This window comes from Gopherus evgoodei, chromosome 4 (assembly GCF_007399415.2).
Source record: "Gopherus evgoodei ecotype Sinaloan lineage chromosome 4, rGopEvg1_v1.p, whole genome shotgun sequence".
NCBI classification, from domain to species: domain Eukaryota; kingdom Metazoa; phylum Chordata; order Testudines; family Testudinidae; genus Gopherus; species Gopherus evgoodei.
The window spans coordinates 92,690,597-92,709,357 of NC_044325.1; positions in this window are offsets into that span (position 1 = coordinate 92,690,597).

Below are 18,761 nucleotides of genomic sequence, written 5' to 3' on the forward strand. Positions count from 1 at the left end.
TATACAATATATTCACTTTTTCACACTCATTAGCAAAAAGCTATCAATTTTATCCACAGAATATCACCTCTTTCCTGATCACGCATTGACAGAAATCTTTGAAAAGGATCAAACAAAACACTCATGTTACCTTCTTTAGACCTGGAGCAGAGCTCCATATAGTTGGAAAACTTGTCCCTTCCACCAACAGAAGTTGGTCCAATAAAGATACTACCTCGTCCACCTTGTCTCTTTCATATCCTGGGACCAACACAGGTAAAACAACACTGCAAACAACTAAACATCTACCGACACTAGAAGAGTTAAACCAAAGCAAGAAAGCAATAACAATAGTAGATTATTGGGAGTCTATTTCCAGGCATGTTAACACACACTGCCAACTACAGTATGTTTTTAAGAGGAACACATCTAAAGCCATTCTCTTACTCAATGATATTTCTAGTCATATTTTCTCAGATTGAAAAGATGAGAAATGTGTAGCACAATAACTCAACCTAAATGAAATGACAATATTAGACTTTTGCTTTCACATTGTCTGAACAATGGGATACATTTTACAAAATCTTCATCAATAGCTAGCAACTACTGCCTCATATTTTCACCAAATACAGTGCAATTTCTTATAGCAATTTTCAGATTCAAAGTGTACCAAAATCCTGTTAGAAATGCAACATTAGTGTAGGTGGTGGGTGCCATCTGGAATCACAGTCGTCTCTAAACAGGAGGCATTTATTAGGAGGAATCAATGACAAACTACACATAACCACGTTGCCTACTCTCATGATTTTCTTATTCATCTTGAGACATTTTATTATACTGAGACTTAAGACTGAGAGGGGACATGATAGCAGTTTTCAGGTATCTAAAAGGGTGTCATCAGGAGGAGGGAGAAAACTTGTTCACCTTAGCCTCTAATGATAGAACAAGAAGCAATGGGCTTAAACTGCAGCAAGGGAGATTTAGGTTGGACATTAGGAAAAAGTTCCTAACTGTCAGGGTAGTTAAACACTGGAATAAATTGCCTAGGGAAGTTGTGGAATCTCCATCTCTGGAGATATTTAAGAGTAGGTTAGATAAATGTCTATTAGGGATGGTCTAGACAGTATTTGGTCCTGCCATGAGGGCAGGGGACTGGACTCTATGACCTCTCGAGGTCCCTTCCAGTCCTAGAGTCTATGAATCTATGAATCTATTTGATGTTTTTCTTAAAGTCCTAGCTTCTGGAGACATTTCATTAGGTGAGAATCTCAGCACCTTTTCTCTCTCTTTTTTCATTATTAATTATTATTATTATTTATTATTATTATTGAAGTAAGCCTGTAGCCCTCTTAGTTATAGAGAAAAGTTTGAAAACTATGATCCAAATACATGATAGTGATGCAAAAACCAGAAGGCAAAAAAAAAATCATGATTTTTAAGCCAATGTTTTTTTTGAAGCCTGATTCCTGATTTTTGAATGCTTGGGGTTAGCATTATTTATCGTAATAAACAAATAGACTTCCACACAACTTGTGTTTCAGTTTTGTCTTCCCTTTTTACCAAGAGTCACACACAGTCTACCAGGAACTGCACACTGTCTGGAATGGAACGTACCACAGTTACCTAGCTGCAGAATAATATACTGCAAGGACCTGGAGTAGCCATTTCAGGCAGGCTGTAGGATAAGACTATTCTGCAGAACATTGCAATATGTAGATAAACCTAAGTATGATTGTAGCTGAGCATCGGGGTCTAGAATACTATGGTTACAGAATATTCTTTTCAAATTGCACCATACAATCCTTAGCTTTCACGTGGACAAGAAATAGGCAACAACAACAAGGACTTGTGTTGAAAGGGACCACAGGTGAACCTCTAACCGTGTAATTCACGCTAGCACTGCATTTCATGCTCAGCACTAGATGTAAAGCCCAAATTCTGCTATAAAGAAAACCATTACCTTGGCACTAATGACATGACTGTTCTGCAGAATAGTCTTATCCTACAGCCTGCCTGAAATGGCTACTCCGGGTCCTTAACCTGTCTCTGAATTTTGTTGCATGCCTCAGTCAGGAATTTTCTTTCACTTGGCTTTTGTGTTTATATATTCTTCTTGTTGTTTAGCTGAACCTGGCTTCCTTCAACCCCCTGCTGCTCAAGGATTCAGAGCTATGGTGTTCATTTGTGTTTTAGGTCAGCACATGAGTATTAAATAGATGACTAGAGGCCCCATCCTCATAGCCCAGATTTGCTTAAACTAAACACAAAAATTAACGTTCAAACAGGGTAGCAATATACCAGACACAGGGTGCCTAAGGCCTCCATTCCTCACAGGAAAGAAGTGTTTTACCAGCCTCAATGGTTATAACAGACACAGCAAAAATCCAGACGCTGGACTTCATTATAATGAAAAGATCAAATTCACTAGTTTTATGTTGGGTCTGTAACACACAGTTCACACAAACTACACACCTCAGCCACAGATAAATGGCTAATGCTTTGGTGTAAGTGTCAATAAAATATTCAACATGCAAGAGGATGATTAATCCACAGGTCATAGAAACAGTATCCTCTGTGTACTACAAGCAAGACTAGAGGAACATGAAAGCTTCATGTTAAATCTGCAACAATTAAATAGAACCCAATATTGCCAACCCCACATGCTCAAAAAATCATAAGGCTTTTTAAAAATGATAATTTCTGGGTTTTTTTTGTTTCTGAGCTTTTAAGGTGCACTCAGGTCACGTTTAAGCTTTTCTTTGTAACTATGAGGGCTAGAAACTTACCTGTTTTAAAAAAAGAAAGCTGAGATTTTCATGTAACTGCTTGACTCCAGGAGCTGGGCCTTTATGAAAAACACCAGATATTGCAAAGTTCACAATATAATTGCAACACTGGCAACCACTGAGAATCATCCAAGCTCTCCATTATATTCTCTGATTTACATTATTTGCACAGACATGTCCTTTTATCTATTTATCCCAGTAAATTCCACATCCACCTTCCTGTTCAGGTAAACGGGAATTCCTCTGTAGATGGCTTCCATGTAGAAAGAGTATCCTTTGGCCACAAAACTGTTTCCAAAATATTTTTCCCCAAGGACAAAAAAGCTTGAAGCAACATCTTTAAATCTTTTCACCTCGCTGCATACCAAACCCTGGTTAACACTCAGGAAGGACTTGTGGGGATCTCTGCCTTATCAGGACTCCCTGACCGGAAAACCCTTCCCTGCTCATTCCTGCACTTCAGGCAAAAAGGTCAAGCAGTGCTCAGTCAAGGTGAAACCTGCCCCCTCACAGCAATGGCCTGAGCATTGGTTCTTTTTTTGAGGTCAGGAACAGGGGTTTGTGACATTCCCCAGGATGCAACCTGAACTGTGTCCCCTTATCTTACTAGCCTGGGATGCTTTTTACACAGCTTTGCTAGTGAACTGGTGCTCAGCACTCTCTGAAAACCAGGCCCTTTTAGGATGTGTCAAATTGGGCACCCAGACAACTCCCCAACCTGAAGCTAATACTCACACATCACTGAACAAAAACACTAACCCAGGAACCTATCCTTGCAACAAAGTCCAATGCCAACTCTGTCCACATACCTATTCAAGTGACATCATCATAGGACCTAATCACATCAGCCATACCATCAAGGGCTCATTCACCTGCACATCTACCAATGTGATATATGCCATCATATGCCAGCAATGCCCCTCTGCCATGTACATTGGCCAAACCAGACAGTCTCTACGGAAAAGAATTAATGGACACAAATCTGACATCAGGAATCATAACACTCAAAAATCAGTAGGAGAACACTTTAACCTGTCTGGTCATTCAATGACAGACCTGCGGATGGCAATTCTGCAACAGAAAAGCTTCAAAAACAGACTCCAATGAGAAACTGCTGAGCTAGAATTGATATGCAAATTAGGTACAATCAGCTTAGGCTTGAATAGGAACTGGGAATGGCTGAGCTATTACAAACATTGAATCTATCTCCCCTTGTAAGTATTCTCACACTTCTTATCAAACTCTCTGTACTGGGCTATCTTGATTATCACTTCAAAAGATTTTTCTCTTACTTAATTGGCCTCTCAGAGTTGGTAAGACAACTCCCACCTTTTCATGCTCTCTGTATGTGTATATATATCTCCTCAATATATGTTCCATTCTGTGCATCCAAAGAAGTGGACTGTAGCCCACGAAACTTATGCTCAAATAAATTTGTTAGTCTCTAAGGTGTCACAAGTATTCCTTTTTGCAGAAATGGAGGCACTCACAACCCCTAGTGATGTTTGAAAACATTGATTGGTATGGCCAATGCTAGATGTTGCACAAAGCAACTGCACTTGAAATCCAGGACATAGACTTCACTTTACTTTAGTTTTTCATCCTTCCCCTCCCTCTGCCAGTAGCAGGAAGAACTTGCCTTTCCAAAAAAGCTGGATTTTAAACTATGCCTCAGGTTGCAGTGAGTCAGGTTTTCATGCTGTGTTGTTGTTAGGTGTTGTTGTTTTTTTGTTTTTTCTCTTCCCTTTCTTGTGGTTTCTTTTCTTTTTGATTTCCTTATGGGATTTTTTTGGAATTTAAAACAGACAAGTTAACATGATTTTCTCTGGGGTGAAGAGAGCGTGGGCAGGAAACTTGAATAAATAATACCTCCATACATGCTACATGTTTGTGCAGAAATTACACTTTACAATTGGTTATGGTTTGCCCTGTAAAGTCAATTATTATATTTTTTGAAGAGAGGACAAGCCCTTTTGGCTCAGAGCACCAGTTCCAAACATTCCTTGGCCTGTTTATGCTCAACAATGAATCAGAAATATCTTTCCCTTTATATTGTTTCAGTCTTTTAAAAGCCTTGATTGCAAAGACAAACTAGCTACCTAGCAATATATATCTTAAAACTATTTTTTATTTTTTTTGGAATTATGAACACAGATTTAACAGCAAAAGTTAGAAGCAAATTTAAAGTTCAAATGTGGAGAAGCATGCAATGATCTGGTTACTAGTAATAATCTGTAAAGGGATCTGTGTAAATGTGAGAGTGTACTTCTCACGGTAACATCACTGGAGTTGAAGCAGGTATGGGAACCGTGTAGGTTACAAGAAACCTAACAAATTGGGCTTTCTATTTGAAATTCTCCCTCATCACTAAACTGTTCAACATTCTGAACCCATTATCTGCTCTATCCACTGTGTGGCTTATATGGCAACCAAAAAAGTGTAGATTTATAAAAGCCACCATCTTTCAGAAATGACTAGATTCCAGTGTCATCAGCCAATGAGACCTTGTTTTGATGATTCAGGTCTTTTGTCTGTCATTTCATTGGTTGAATTCATAATTGGTCTATCGTCAGACAGCGTGTAATTCCTGAATTAGCCAGAACTTTCATGTTCTATCTTGCTCTCGTAGTTCATAATTTTCTCTTACAAAAGTTATATTTTTAATTCATTACTCAAACACACACTTCCAATCACTGAAGAGTAAAATTCTAAAGCCATGATTAATTTATTCAGTTTTTGATTTTTATTGATATTGGATTTTGGATTAAAGCCATTCAATTTATTATGAGAAAAGAAAAATATTAATGCCATTAGAATGCTATGCACTAAAATAGTCCTTTTCAAGATAATAAAGCACTTGACAAACCTTCAGTCCTAATATCTGGAAGCAAATTGAAATTTGTTTCTTTGGTTTTGTGGGCACAAGTCTCTGTGAACACATTTTACAACGTTTAACTATTTAAACTACCAAATTGTGCCTGTAAATTGTGTGAAAGGGGTTTTTAAAAAATAGGTTTGTAGCTCATAAGAAGCCAAATTATGTATAGTAGATCTGTGGACTGTTTGCATACCAATTATATGTGGGTGCAAAACCTCAGAGGTCAAGCTGAAAATCCTTCTGGAAACCATTGCTTAAGTCTTAGAATACCTCTGTAGTAAGCATTATTATTCTTCTCACTTAAAAATGGGTCAGCTTTTGCACAGGGAGATTAGGTGACCTGTCCAAGGAGTCAGTGGCAGAGCTGAAAATACAAGCCAGGAGTTCTAGAGCCAAGGTCCATGATTTAATCACAAGACAACATTCTTTACCAGTTACATTATTCTCTCAAAGTTAATTAAAAAGTACATTCTGCAGTGCTGCGGATTTAGCTGCACAAGCACAAAGCAAAGACACAAGAGTTATTTCTTGAGATGGTCACGCAAACAAGTTTCATAACCACATGAAGTGCTCATGCTTCTTTCTTTTCCTCCCCATTTGTTCTGTTTGAGAAACAGAAGCAACCCATTAAAGCATCACCAGTATTTTATTAAAATATATTTTAGACATTTTTTAAACTCCTGGAAAAGTAATGTTCCTAGTGTTTACACAATAAAAATTCATCGTTATATGCATGCTTCAAAAGATCCTTAAGTAAATAAACAAAACAAGTGTGTCCTGGTACTAGGGGCAGGGGAGAGAAACCTTGATAAACTTGGTTGTAGGCCCAGCTGTTAGAAGAGTCTTTTCTCTATGGTTTGGTTATGGATTTTTTGAAGGTTTGAATTTTCTACAGTTCTGCTCCTCTGTGATGAGTTTTAGTGCCAACAGTACCTTTTAATACATGACAAGGTAGTAGGAAATGCTCACTTTGGATAGAAGTGTTAAGAGAATGGTTAATCCCATGGCGCCTTCCCAGCCAGCCACCATATCAACAATGTAAAGGTGAAAACCCCAATCTGGCAATGCTCTGCCAACAGCTTTGCGCCTGGTGCTGCCTCACTGTGGGACTGAAGTGCTGAGCGGGGTCTTCTTTGCATGTGTCCTCCCGACCAGTTACCTGATATTACAGGTTCTAGAGGTTATGTAGTGGAAACGTTTAGAACAAGAAGGCGGTTCCCTCCTCAAAAAAATTGTTGAGGTGAAAAATTGTAAATGAAGAAGTTTCATTTATATCAAAAGTTATCACAAAGATTACTGAAACTTTTTATTTATCAAATGTCAGATCAGTACACAAAATTTTCAATGAAAATCTAATTAAAAATTCACAATTTTTTTAAATAAAAAAGTGATCTGTTTTAATGCTGCAAAACTAAAACAACTCTGAAATTTCAAACATTTTCACAAAATGAGAGAGAATGTTTAAACTGAGCCAGTAAATCATTTAAAGCCCTCCAAATAGTGATTTCCAGTGTGGGCCTGAATAAAGACTTTATGTTAAATATTAGGAGATATACTCCAGTTAGAGTTGCTCCAGATTTGTACCAGGTAACTGAGATTAGAATTTGGCCCCTAACTACTACATCACTACTTCCATGATATCCATACTTCTCTTAGCACTCATTGTACACACATTTCTCTCTCACCTACCTTACTGCAAACTTGGTTATATTGTACATTTAAATACAACGGAGAAGATACAAGCCCACACTATGGCCCCTTTGGGCAGCAAATCTCAAAGCTGCCTCAAACAACTGAAGATTGACATAGAATAACTACTCCTAAAGCACTACCTCCAAGATACTCTTGCACCCAGTATAGGGGACCTGCCAGAGCTTGCTGCACCCCAACAATCCCCAGCCAGCATAACAGTCATTACAAGTCACCTGCTTTAAGGTTATGCTACTGGCCAAGCAGCAGGGGATCAGGGGAATGCAAAAGTAGTATACAACCTCTGTTTTGAAAAGTGGCTACCAGACCTGGTCAGGAGCTTAGACTAAATCTTCTCCCCCCACTCCAGTTAGAAATGCTGATCACAGAAGCACATCCACCCTGACAAAACTTTCATTGGGAAGGTTTCTCAGGTCCAGGATGCAATCCCAAGGCAGGCAGGGAGAAAGGAGAGAGAGACATACCCCAGAACAGGTAGGGAGTTGTGGTACTTACATGGAAAACCTAGGTTCAAAGTCCTTTCTCCAAATCAGGCAGAGCAGCAAGGCCTCTCTCATATCTCAGTGTCAGTCATTGACTATTCTCTCTCAGAAGTTCCAAAGGTCATGGTTTTGTTCTGTATCGAACAGAAACAAATGTCAAAACCTCAATATTTTTAACTAAACACAAACATACATCTCTGGACAGCCCTAGTTGACAATAGTCAGTTAAAATATTGAACTGCTCAACCAAAGGATTATTGCCCAGAAATGTAGGAGACTGCAAGGTTGGACCCAAGGTGCAGTTCCATCTTTCTAAAGTTTTAGGATACATAATGTTGCAGTTTAGTTCCTTTAATTTGTTTAAACATTTTAATCTTGAAATATTATCTCTCTGAAGCGGTTGTAGAAGAGCTCTACTAGTTTTAAGAACAACATACCCAAAGCCCACCTGATATAACAAAAACGTATGGATTTTTTTTTAAAGGATTTGTTTGTTTTGGAACGCCCTGAGAGAGGGCAGCTAATTTGGAAGGAAACTACCTAAACCTTATCAATTTCAAAGTGGTCCAACTTGACAAGTTCAGTAGCAAAAGAATAGCTCTATGGTCAGCGTTCAAATGACTCAATAACCACTTTGCAAACAAGCAAAATCTGTTACGGTACCTGAAACCTAGGTTTCCCCAAATTGTGGGTCCTATCTCCTTTGTATAACTAGTCCACCAAATCCCTTTGGAAACTTTCCTTTCATTGTCCATAGGTCAGATTATCCCACTTTCCCAGCACAGAGAATTTCACTGACTATAGATGAACGAGTGGGGGTTCTCATCAACTCCTTCTGAGGAGTACAAGAATCTGGATCTTAAATAGCAGATTGCATCTTGGAAAACCATTAAGTGCAGACTACACCCAAGGAAAACTGGGAAGCCTTGTATTGTATAAATTTATGCTGGTGGTGAGAGCCCTGAATGTTACAGATGAGCCCTATAGCCAAACAAAAGCTCTGGAACTCAATTTAGTAAATATCAGGGTGTTTGGATTTTACTGTCAGGGAGTTCTGAGCTGCAAACTCTGATCCAAACTTGGATGTAAGGTTTTGGATGGGTTCACTTCAACATGTCATGATCACTTTTTTGAGGAAATGTACCATGATAGACAAAGTGTATATGTGGCAATTTTTTCAGAGAACTTTAAAAAAAAATTTTTTTAAATGTCTTCAACTTAAGAGCTATCAATCGTACTTCAAGACATAAACCAAGCATTGGGGTTGGGCAGAAAATCCCTCTGCACAGATTATTCCATAATAGTCCATTTGGGGGATTTTTGCAGTTTCTGATGAAGTATTTGGCACCAACCACTCCTAGGGTACGCCTATGCAGCAGCTGGGAGGGTGCTCCTTCATGTGGGTAGGCAGACAGGTACTAGCTGTGTTAGAGCCAGCATGCTAAAAAATAGCTGTATAGCCACAGTAGCACAGAGAGCGGATCAGGCTAACCACCTGAGTACAAACCCACTCAACTGCCAGAGTAGGTAGTTGGGTGACTAGCTGGAGCCGCTGCCCGTGCAACTGTGGCTACACTGCTATTTTCAGTGCACTAGCTCAAGCAGAGTTAGTGTAGGTCTGTTTACCTGTATGTGAATCACAGCTCCCAACTTCTGTGCAGACATACCCTTTGAGGCAGTATACTGAACTGGATGGACCACTGATCTGTCCCATTGTGGCAATACCTCTGCTTACATGTCTCTGAAGGAAATAGCCCAACGAAAAATCATATTATCTTAGTTCATTCTTTTGTGCTCATTTGCCATTTCATACTTCAGCTCTCCACATCCATGGCATGGGCCAGATCCCACAAAGGGTGTGAACTGGTATAACTCCATTGAAGTATATGTTTTTGCAAGCTTCATATCTTCCTATTATTCATCTGTCTGCCAATGAGAAATTGGGAACACAGACCCCTTTTGCAGCACACAAGAGGTGGCCCCAAGCTGCCGCAGTGTCGGGTGTAAGTGTTTTGGAGGGAGCTTTAGACACCTCTGCACCAGTGTATTTCATCCAGCGTGAGTAGCCTTAAATAACATCAGCAGCTACAAGCAGCAAGATGGGAACAGCTGACCATCCCTCAATATAATCTTGAGAAGACAGGAGTCTGGACAGCTCTGGAATGCTCTTCCCAGCAAAATACACCACAGTGTTTTCCTGCTATACTTCTGGGTAAGGATAAAGATGATATTTCCTTTTTAATGTCAAGTTATTTACTCTGTACGTGCATGTGTAAGTATAGAAGGGAGCACTGAAGAGTTTTATTTCTGCATTGTCCTTATTTATTGATGAGGGCCTCTACCCATAGGAGTTATGAGGCCTGAAGGGGTAGACCACCATATGAATGGACAGTATACAACAAAATTACAGGTAAATAAATCAGTGTCCATGCAGATACACAAGCATGTGTATCTATTAAAACAAAGTAAAAGACCTAAAAAAGGTCTGACTCACCAGTGACTGCCTGTGGTCCTTCCTTTACCCTAGCCACCTATCCTGCACTGCTGCAAGCCAGAAGGCCCCCATCCCTTGAAACCCATCCACTTTGTATTTGTACAGTCATTAGATTATGCACAATAAGCAGTCAATTCAAATTCCAAACATCACTACCAGCATGCACAAAATCTGAAACTAATCATTCGAAACGCCTTGCAGAAAGGGCACCAGATGTGTTGGACCCTAGTCATGCTCTTTTAAAGACATAAATAACTTTTTCTCCTACTGCTAGTAACCCAATGTGCAGCAAAGCACAGGATGGACTAAGGGCTAAAGTAAGTTAGTAGCTACAGTGGAAGGTTCTCCATGTACTTTTGCATTCTTACAACTGCAGCATATTGTTCTTTGCAAATACAGTTAATTTAGATAATGATGTGATCACTCTAGCAACTGTTAACACTCTGACATTGCTGAGTTACTCATTAATGCAGTGTTTACATTAATCCTAGGACACACAAACTTACACTGTTTAAAATCATTACTTATGAAAGCCAAACCTCACCTTCTATTGAATGCACACACAATAGCAACTTGTACTATAGCTTTCCTGGTGTAGTAACCACTAATCATAATTTGGCACTAATGATTTGCAGTTTTCAATCTGAAAGAAAAATCAAGGTATCAGTTCATGTACTTATATTCCCATTATTAACGTAATTTAGTCTACCATTGATTAACACCACCGTGTATAAATTCTGAAATTTAAAATTTGTAAGCCTCCCACCTTTTTGAGTCATCCATCTTGTGAATTTGACATATTAATGTATTTGCTTACAATCCAGTGTGCAGACTTTTGCTTGACTTGTTGCTTTGTTATATCTTCAAATGAACATTTAAATCCGAATATTAAAAAAAAAAAAAAAAAGAACAGATTATATACATAAGGGAATTTTTGCAAATGCAAATAATTACAATAACATAGGAGGGTAGATGTCTAACTACTATTTCAAAGCAGAATTAATTACAATCACAAAAAATGTAGGCACAATTTATCTGTACAAAACAGAGGCCATTCTAGCAGCAAATCTGTCCCAAAGCCAGCAGAGCAGGAGCGTACCAATAGTTCCACTGAAGTCAATAAGACTATTCACGTGCTTAAAGTTCAGCCATCACTTAAATGATTTACTGGATCAGGGCTTTAGTTTCCATTTTCTTTACTTGGCATAACATTCATTATTTTGCTCAAGGGAACTCAGACTTGCATTCTCAATTATATTTTACCCAGCCTCCTGCACAATTATATAAAGCATGGAATCATCCATATTTACTCAGAAGAATCTCTTCCTTCAAGTGTATTCAGGACCAAATTTGCTTTAATAAGTTGACAGATCACATACAGAAATTCATATGCAATTATTAAACACTGCTTCTTAAGGGCCAGATTCTGATAATTTTTTACGCACTGGATGAGATTGTGGCTCCACTGAAGTCAATAGCAAAACTTCCATTGACTTCAACAAGCCCAGGATGTCACATATTGTGTATTGCCTTTCTCTGCCTTCTGTGGGACTACTTCTAGGATTAGGATGTCGTAGCCTGCCTGCAAGTTTGGCTTATGAATAATATTTTGATCTTCTATAGCATTTTTCAAAGTACTTTACAGCAGTGGGACTTATTCAGCCTTCAAGCAACTGGATGAAACTCCATTATTAAAGACCCTTGCACAGTCATGCTATCCTATTCTGCAGCTAATGAGCAATTTTCAAGAGTAGCCAAATAAAAGACAGAATAATGCATTGGCTTCAGTGGCGTTTGTACCCACTTACAGTAGGATTGAATATGACCCCTGTAATTAGGTATCCCCATTTCACAGATACGGGGGGGGGGGAGAGAGAAGTAACAGACTTGGCCAAAGACACAGAGTCAGTGTCCAACATCTTGAAAATTATATATGACTTAAACAAACTTAACGTCAGCAATTCTAGACAGGTGGGAAAAGAGGAAGAGGCCTCCCATATGGTTATTTTAGTAGCATGTAAATCAAGATGCACACTCTCAGGCTGAGTCTGAGTGCTTCTAAGGGTTCTGTACAATGCCTCACTATGAGATTCCACAAGCAGAGAACTTTGGAGGACTGCGAAGGAGGAAACACACAACATTCTTTAAATTATACCAGAGTTTTCTGATTTTATTTTTTTTTAAACTTGAGAAAAATATAGTGTAAAAGAATTATTTTCCACAGCAGCATGAAATTATAGCTTTCTTCAGTGTATAATCCTAAATTATGCTACAAGGCCAAAGTGTTTTTCTCTGTGGTTTGTATCCTGTTGGAATCAGTCCAAGCAATACTTTTCTTCTCTGCTCAGCAAAACCATTATGTTGATTGAATTGAAGCCAATATGCACACTCATGACCTATCTTGCCATAACTTTATTCATAATTTAGTTGGAACAGAACAGCATTTATAACAATATTGATAAACTAGTGCAAGGACTTTACTTGTAAAGTTGCTATTTTCAGGGATTTATGAGCCCATTTAAAGTTGTCTCTTTCCAGATTAAACATGTTGTGCAGATTCTTAAGAAATTATAAATTTTCACACAGAAAATTTGGGGGAGAAAAAACTATATTAAGTCAAATCCTTTTGGTGGGAGAGAAGAGAGAATAAATGTAATGGCTTTTTGATATTTTTTGCATATTGGTAAAACCAGAAAGCTGCCAGGTCTTTTAACCCCCTACTTTTCAACTCAGTTATTTCAGCTGAAGAATTTGTTTTCAAAAGGGTGCCATTGTACATTTCAACAATCTTTTGTGCATTGAAGGAGATGGGCCTGTACCAAAATCTCCAACCAATACACATTCAAATTTTGTACATCTCTTCCACTCACGTACACTCTAGTGTTGCCTGGATCCAGGATACAACCTCATTTATCTTAGTGGAAGAACCCAAACAAAAGGAGCAATTTGTTCCCTGTTATGTCAATAAGAATTTTGCCATTTACTTCGATGAGAGCAGAATTGAACCCTGAATCTGTTTAGGGAACTGCTAACATATTTCCTATCAACCCATATTCCTGCTGCAGTATACGAGCTATGATGTACTGCTACAGAAGAGTAAACAATATAGTGAATGCAAGATATTTCTCACAATATTACGCAGGAATTCAAACAGATTGGAACAGATTGTTTTACTAACATCCAGGTGCTAGTTCTATAATATTGCAAGGAGAAAGAGCTGCCATGTGGGGTGTTTCCCACAGAGTTACATCAGTGTCCTAATCAAGCTCTGTCTACTCACCCAGTTTCAACATTGACTTCAGTGTAAATATCACCTCTTCCCTTAATATGAACAGGGGCAGGATTCCACTAGCCCATCCAGCCGGCAAACAATGTAGCACAGAGACAGTACTTCCACTATATCAGTGAGTACACCAATCCACCAGCTATCCCTCATATGGGTGTAGTCTATCTAGTGCAGCCCTGAAACTCCATGCATGGTTTCCTTCTGCCAAGCTCGTCTACTCATGCTTGTTAAAAAGAACAAGCATTGGCCCTTAATGTGTTTGTGTGGAATGCAGATTTCTCCAACTCTTTATAGCCAAACTAATGTCAGATACACAGCAAGGAATTTTTCAAGACACACTAGAGAGCGGAATCAGGCTCAATAAAACTCACTTGCAACAAACCACACGTTTCCCACACCTAAAAATATGAAAACCTACACAAAACATTAAGAGAACATTCTAACAGGCCAGGCCAGTGACATTGTTAGGGCTCTTTATTACCTTGCAGGAAACCTGGGCTGAGTCTCCAATTTATTTATTTATTTTTTAAATGTTAGCATGGGATGCAAAGTCGTAATCAGCATTATGTAAAAAGCCTAGCAATTCTCACCCTATGAGTTCTATAACATACATTAAAAAGACAGAGGCTTGTATTTGCTCAGCAGACATATACATTCATTAACCCAAGGATTAAATACACACCCACACACACGATAATTAATTTTATCCTATTTGTTTTGTTTATTACAGTGGTGTCTATGGGCTAACAGGGAACAGTGCCCTGTGCTGAGAGTAGGGCCAATATAACCCAATTACAGTAAACATGAAATGCATCAGAGCAATCTGTGTGTACAGACTGTATCATCAGCTAGTGCATGTTCAAATATACTTTGCTCAAACAAAATGGAGAGGAGCTCAGAGGATGATTCCACTTCCCTGATTCAGAGCTACTTGGCCCCTCAGGGGTAGCCCTAATTTATGTCACCTTTCCCCTGAGTCACCTACTAAATGCCCTTTCCTCCCCTTTTGGTGGAGATGAAGATGGGAAAGGTGCAGAGGAGGTAATAGAGCTGCCTCTGCCAGCTTTACACCTGGGCAGAGCTCTCCTGTCAGGGAGACATTCTCCACTGGCCAGCTCTGGCTGCTCTGAGGCCATTTTGCACCACACCTCAGTGAACTGGCAAATCCAGCCCACAGTAGCCAGGCACTGAAATGGTTATTATACTTCCTAACATTAGAAAGTTGTGATTGTTAACCTTTATAAATGCACAGGACCAAATTCAGAGAGAATGCAAATCAGAAGTGAGCACACATGCCTGCAGTGAGAGCTTCATGCTTTGAAATGCATATGTAGGGAAGTAGTTGATCTGCCCCTGTAATGACCTGTGAGGTAGTGAGCATGTGCACCCAACTGCAGGTAGACCTCAGCATTAACAAAAAAAACAGTCACCACGGTATTTAGGGTGAGTACTATTAGGGTTGGCATTTGTAACAGTGATTTACTTTTTAACCATACCCTTGTTAAAATTAGGTGAGATTTAAAATAGTAAAGGAATTATATTTTACAAATAATAAGAGGAAGAAAGTGATTAGCAACTAGGATTGTTGATTGAGGATTACACAAGTTTAAGAAAAGATCATATCTGACTGAATACAAAGACCACATAAGGGGTTTTTACTTCATTCTCCCCCAGACTAATAGGTTTAAATTATATCTTAAGCATAAGCATAGTGCCATGTATTTATATCCCATTAATATCATTAATTGCAATATTTACCATGGCTTTCTTTTATTTCATATAAGGTGCTTTATGGGAGGCAGAGGAGTTAGATTGTTAGTGACTACCTTCCTTTTGATTCTTGACTTTCTTTCCATTATAGCCTAAGTGTGACACTCTGTACCTCAGAGTGGCACCATATTCACCACAGTTACATAATATGATATGTTTTGTACAAAGTATGCCTTGTGAGGTATCATTTTACATTCTTGGCCTATTGAACATTAATAGCCTGTTGGATTGTATGTGCTATCATTGTATGTTCAATAGCCATCCCAGAAGACTGCTTAGAGAGAACATGTTGATAATGGTCAGTAGTGTCCAATGGGGACTACCTGATCCCCACATCAAAAGATCTTTCCAGCAAGCTGGAAGAAACTGTAGACTAGAGGAAGTGACATCATGACTTGGCCTCTCTCTCCACAACTCAACACCTGAAAACTCATCTGGAGAACAAAGACTTTGAACTGGGGAGCCGTTCTCAACTGGAAAAGAGTCCCAGTCTGTGTACTGAGGAACTGTACCATCTGTCAGAATAAGATACTGCTTAATTCAAATCCTGCTTAGTTTGTAGAACTCAGACTGCAAATTTACTTTTATTTCTTAAATAACCAACTTTGATCTCTACATTTGTTACTTATAATCACATAAATCTATCTTTCTGAAGTTAATAAATCTTTGATATTTTACCTAAACAGTGTGTTTTGATTGAAGTACTAAAGACATGTCAACTCAGTTTACAAAGGCTAGCGTGTGTCCGCTCCACAATGAGGAAGGAGTGGACTGGATAATGAACTTACACTGGTTAGGCTTCTGGCCAGTGCAAGATGGTACAGTTGTGGGATGCAAGACTGGAGAGCTGAGGGGAGGGGGAAATTGGCTCAAGCCTCTATTGTTGGCTCATGAGTGGCTAGGAGAAGCATTTATATAACTCAGGCCTGGTCCACACTACACAGTTAAATCGATTTAAACAGCGTTAAATCGATTTAACGCTGTACCCGTCCACACTACAAGGCACTTTAAATCGATTTTAAGGGCTCTTAAAATCGATTTCTGTACTCCTCCCCAATGAGAGGAGTAACCCTAAAAGCGATATTACTATATTGATTTAGGGTTAGTGTGGACAGAAATCGAAGTTATTGGTCTCATTCTTTTACTGTAGCTACCCAGAGTGCACCGCTCCGGAAATCGATGGTAGCCTAGGACCATGGACACACACCATCGAATTAATGTGCCCTAGTGTGGATGCATAAAATTGATTTTATAATATCGGTTTTATAAAACCGGTTTTAGTAATTTCGATTTTATGCTGTAGTGTAGACGTAGCCTCAGTTGGGTGTGTCCCTGCCTGTGGATGTCTAAGTGCAGCACCTGTCAGAGGCTTGTAGCTCAGCAACATCACAGAGCAAGAGGGATACCCCAGGTTGGTGAGACAACAGGGCTCAGCTGTCCCACAGTCCAGGTTGCACCCTGAAACCCTGTCACACTATGACTGTTGAAAGTTGAGACCACCCTAAAAATTTTACAAACTAGATCAGCAGTGAGTTACAAGATATGGCATAAACAATGTGCAATATTCACAATATGTAAACAATATTACTATTTCCCACTGGCATGCCTACATACATTTAAAATAAGTTACATGTCCTTATAATAAGGAGGGCACAATTTAAAAACTAGATTTTGGAAGTGAACAAAGGGAACAGCTATTCCACAGCAAAATAATTTTGCATTCTGTTCAATAAGAACCTCTCCGATTAGAAACCAAAGTGCAAGAGACTGTTGAATGTACAGTTACCCAGTTATGCTGGTTTGCTGCTATTGGTAAGAATGTTGCTATTAATATTTATGCATAGGATCAGTATTCAAGAGTTTTTCAATAGCATATCACTTGGAAGAAGTTCTTTCATTAATACGTGCAATTATAAGTGGAGATCCAAAGACAGCTATTGTTGAAGTTGACTAATTCCTGTTTTCAAGTTACTCAAAACTTCCTAAAGCTTCCACCTTTCAGCTCAAAAAAAAGACATTAGATGCACAGAATGCTGAAAGGGAAAATACAGACCCAAAGAGCTGTGCGTGTCACAGCTCTGATACAATGTGCCATAGGTACCAAGAGATACACAGACCTTTAAGTGTTGACAGGATGAGGTGATGTGCAGAAAGGCTTTGAAGTAAAGCCTTGCTGAATTTAAACTTCCCTGCATCAATGAAACCAAATCCAAAGTAAAATAAACTGAACCAGCAGCAGTACAGCACTACCAAAATCTTCAAGAGGTACAGACCCATCATAAAATCTTCTATGATATCCCCTTCTCAACTGCTGGGGACATGGCTGGGCTTCCTTTTGGCTCAACAATCCTCGGGGGCTGGAATCATGGCATTTTATGTAATTTCTTAGGCATCTCTTTACTTTCAGCAAGTGTTTCTCACTTGGCCAGATCGGAGCCATGATTAGATTAATTAACGCAACTAGCACATGATGGTATCTTACCCAAGTTCACAAGGGACAAGGAAGTCTTAGATACCATTAGACTCATCTCACCTCAACCTTTCATTAATTGTAACCACAGAAGATAAGACACAGCACAACAGGCTACTCCAGTGTTTTTGTAAGAGAAGAAGACAGCCTGTCCATAGGGGAGGCACTGATTATCTTCATCAGTGTTAGGCCCAGCACCTCCCAGCTGCCTTGGGAGCTGAACTCCCCATTTACAAACTTGTTATAGTACAAATTAATAAGCATGAATTAGCTACAACATATGAACTTGATTTTTCAGTGTGAACAATGTCAGAACATTTCCATTCACATGAATTTTTTTAAAAGCCATATAGACCAAACTGATAGTTGAGCCAACTTTCAAGCTCATACGAAATCCTTAAAAATACAGTTCCACTTACACAACATTCCTTATATTCAAGCAGGATTAACAGTGCATAACTATAAATTTAAAAACTTTTGGGTTTATTTTTTTAAAGCACTCAGACTGGTCCTAAATCTGCACCTATTAAAATCAATGGGAGATTTGGGAACAAAGTTAGGCCAGTGCTGACTCTCAGTGCTTTTGAAAAATTCCATCCTTCGGTTAAAACTGGAAAGCAAAACAATCATGACACTACTATTTATATTTACCAGTGTTATTTGTTTATTTCTTACTACGTTTCTCGACTATCCTTGTCTAATTTAATTCTTCATAAGGAGGTTCATTTTGTTTGCTTGGGATTTTTACTTTTATATTTTTGTGCATATGAATACATCAAATCATATGAACCTAAGACACTACATAAGCACATTTTAACATGGCATATAAAGGAAAAACTGTATATGAAATCAACTGAAACTCAGTTTTACAGAACTCCCATACATTATGCCTGATTCACCCCTCAC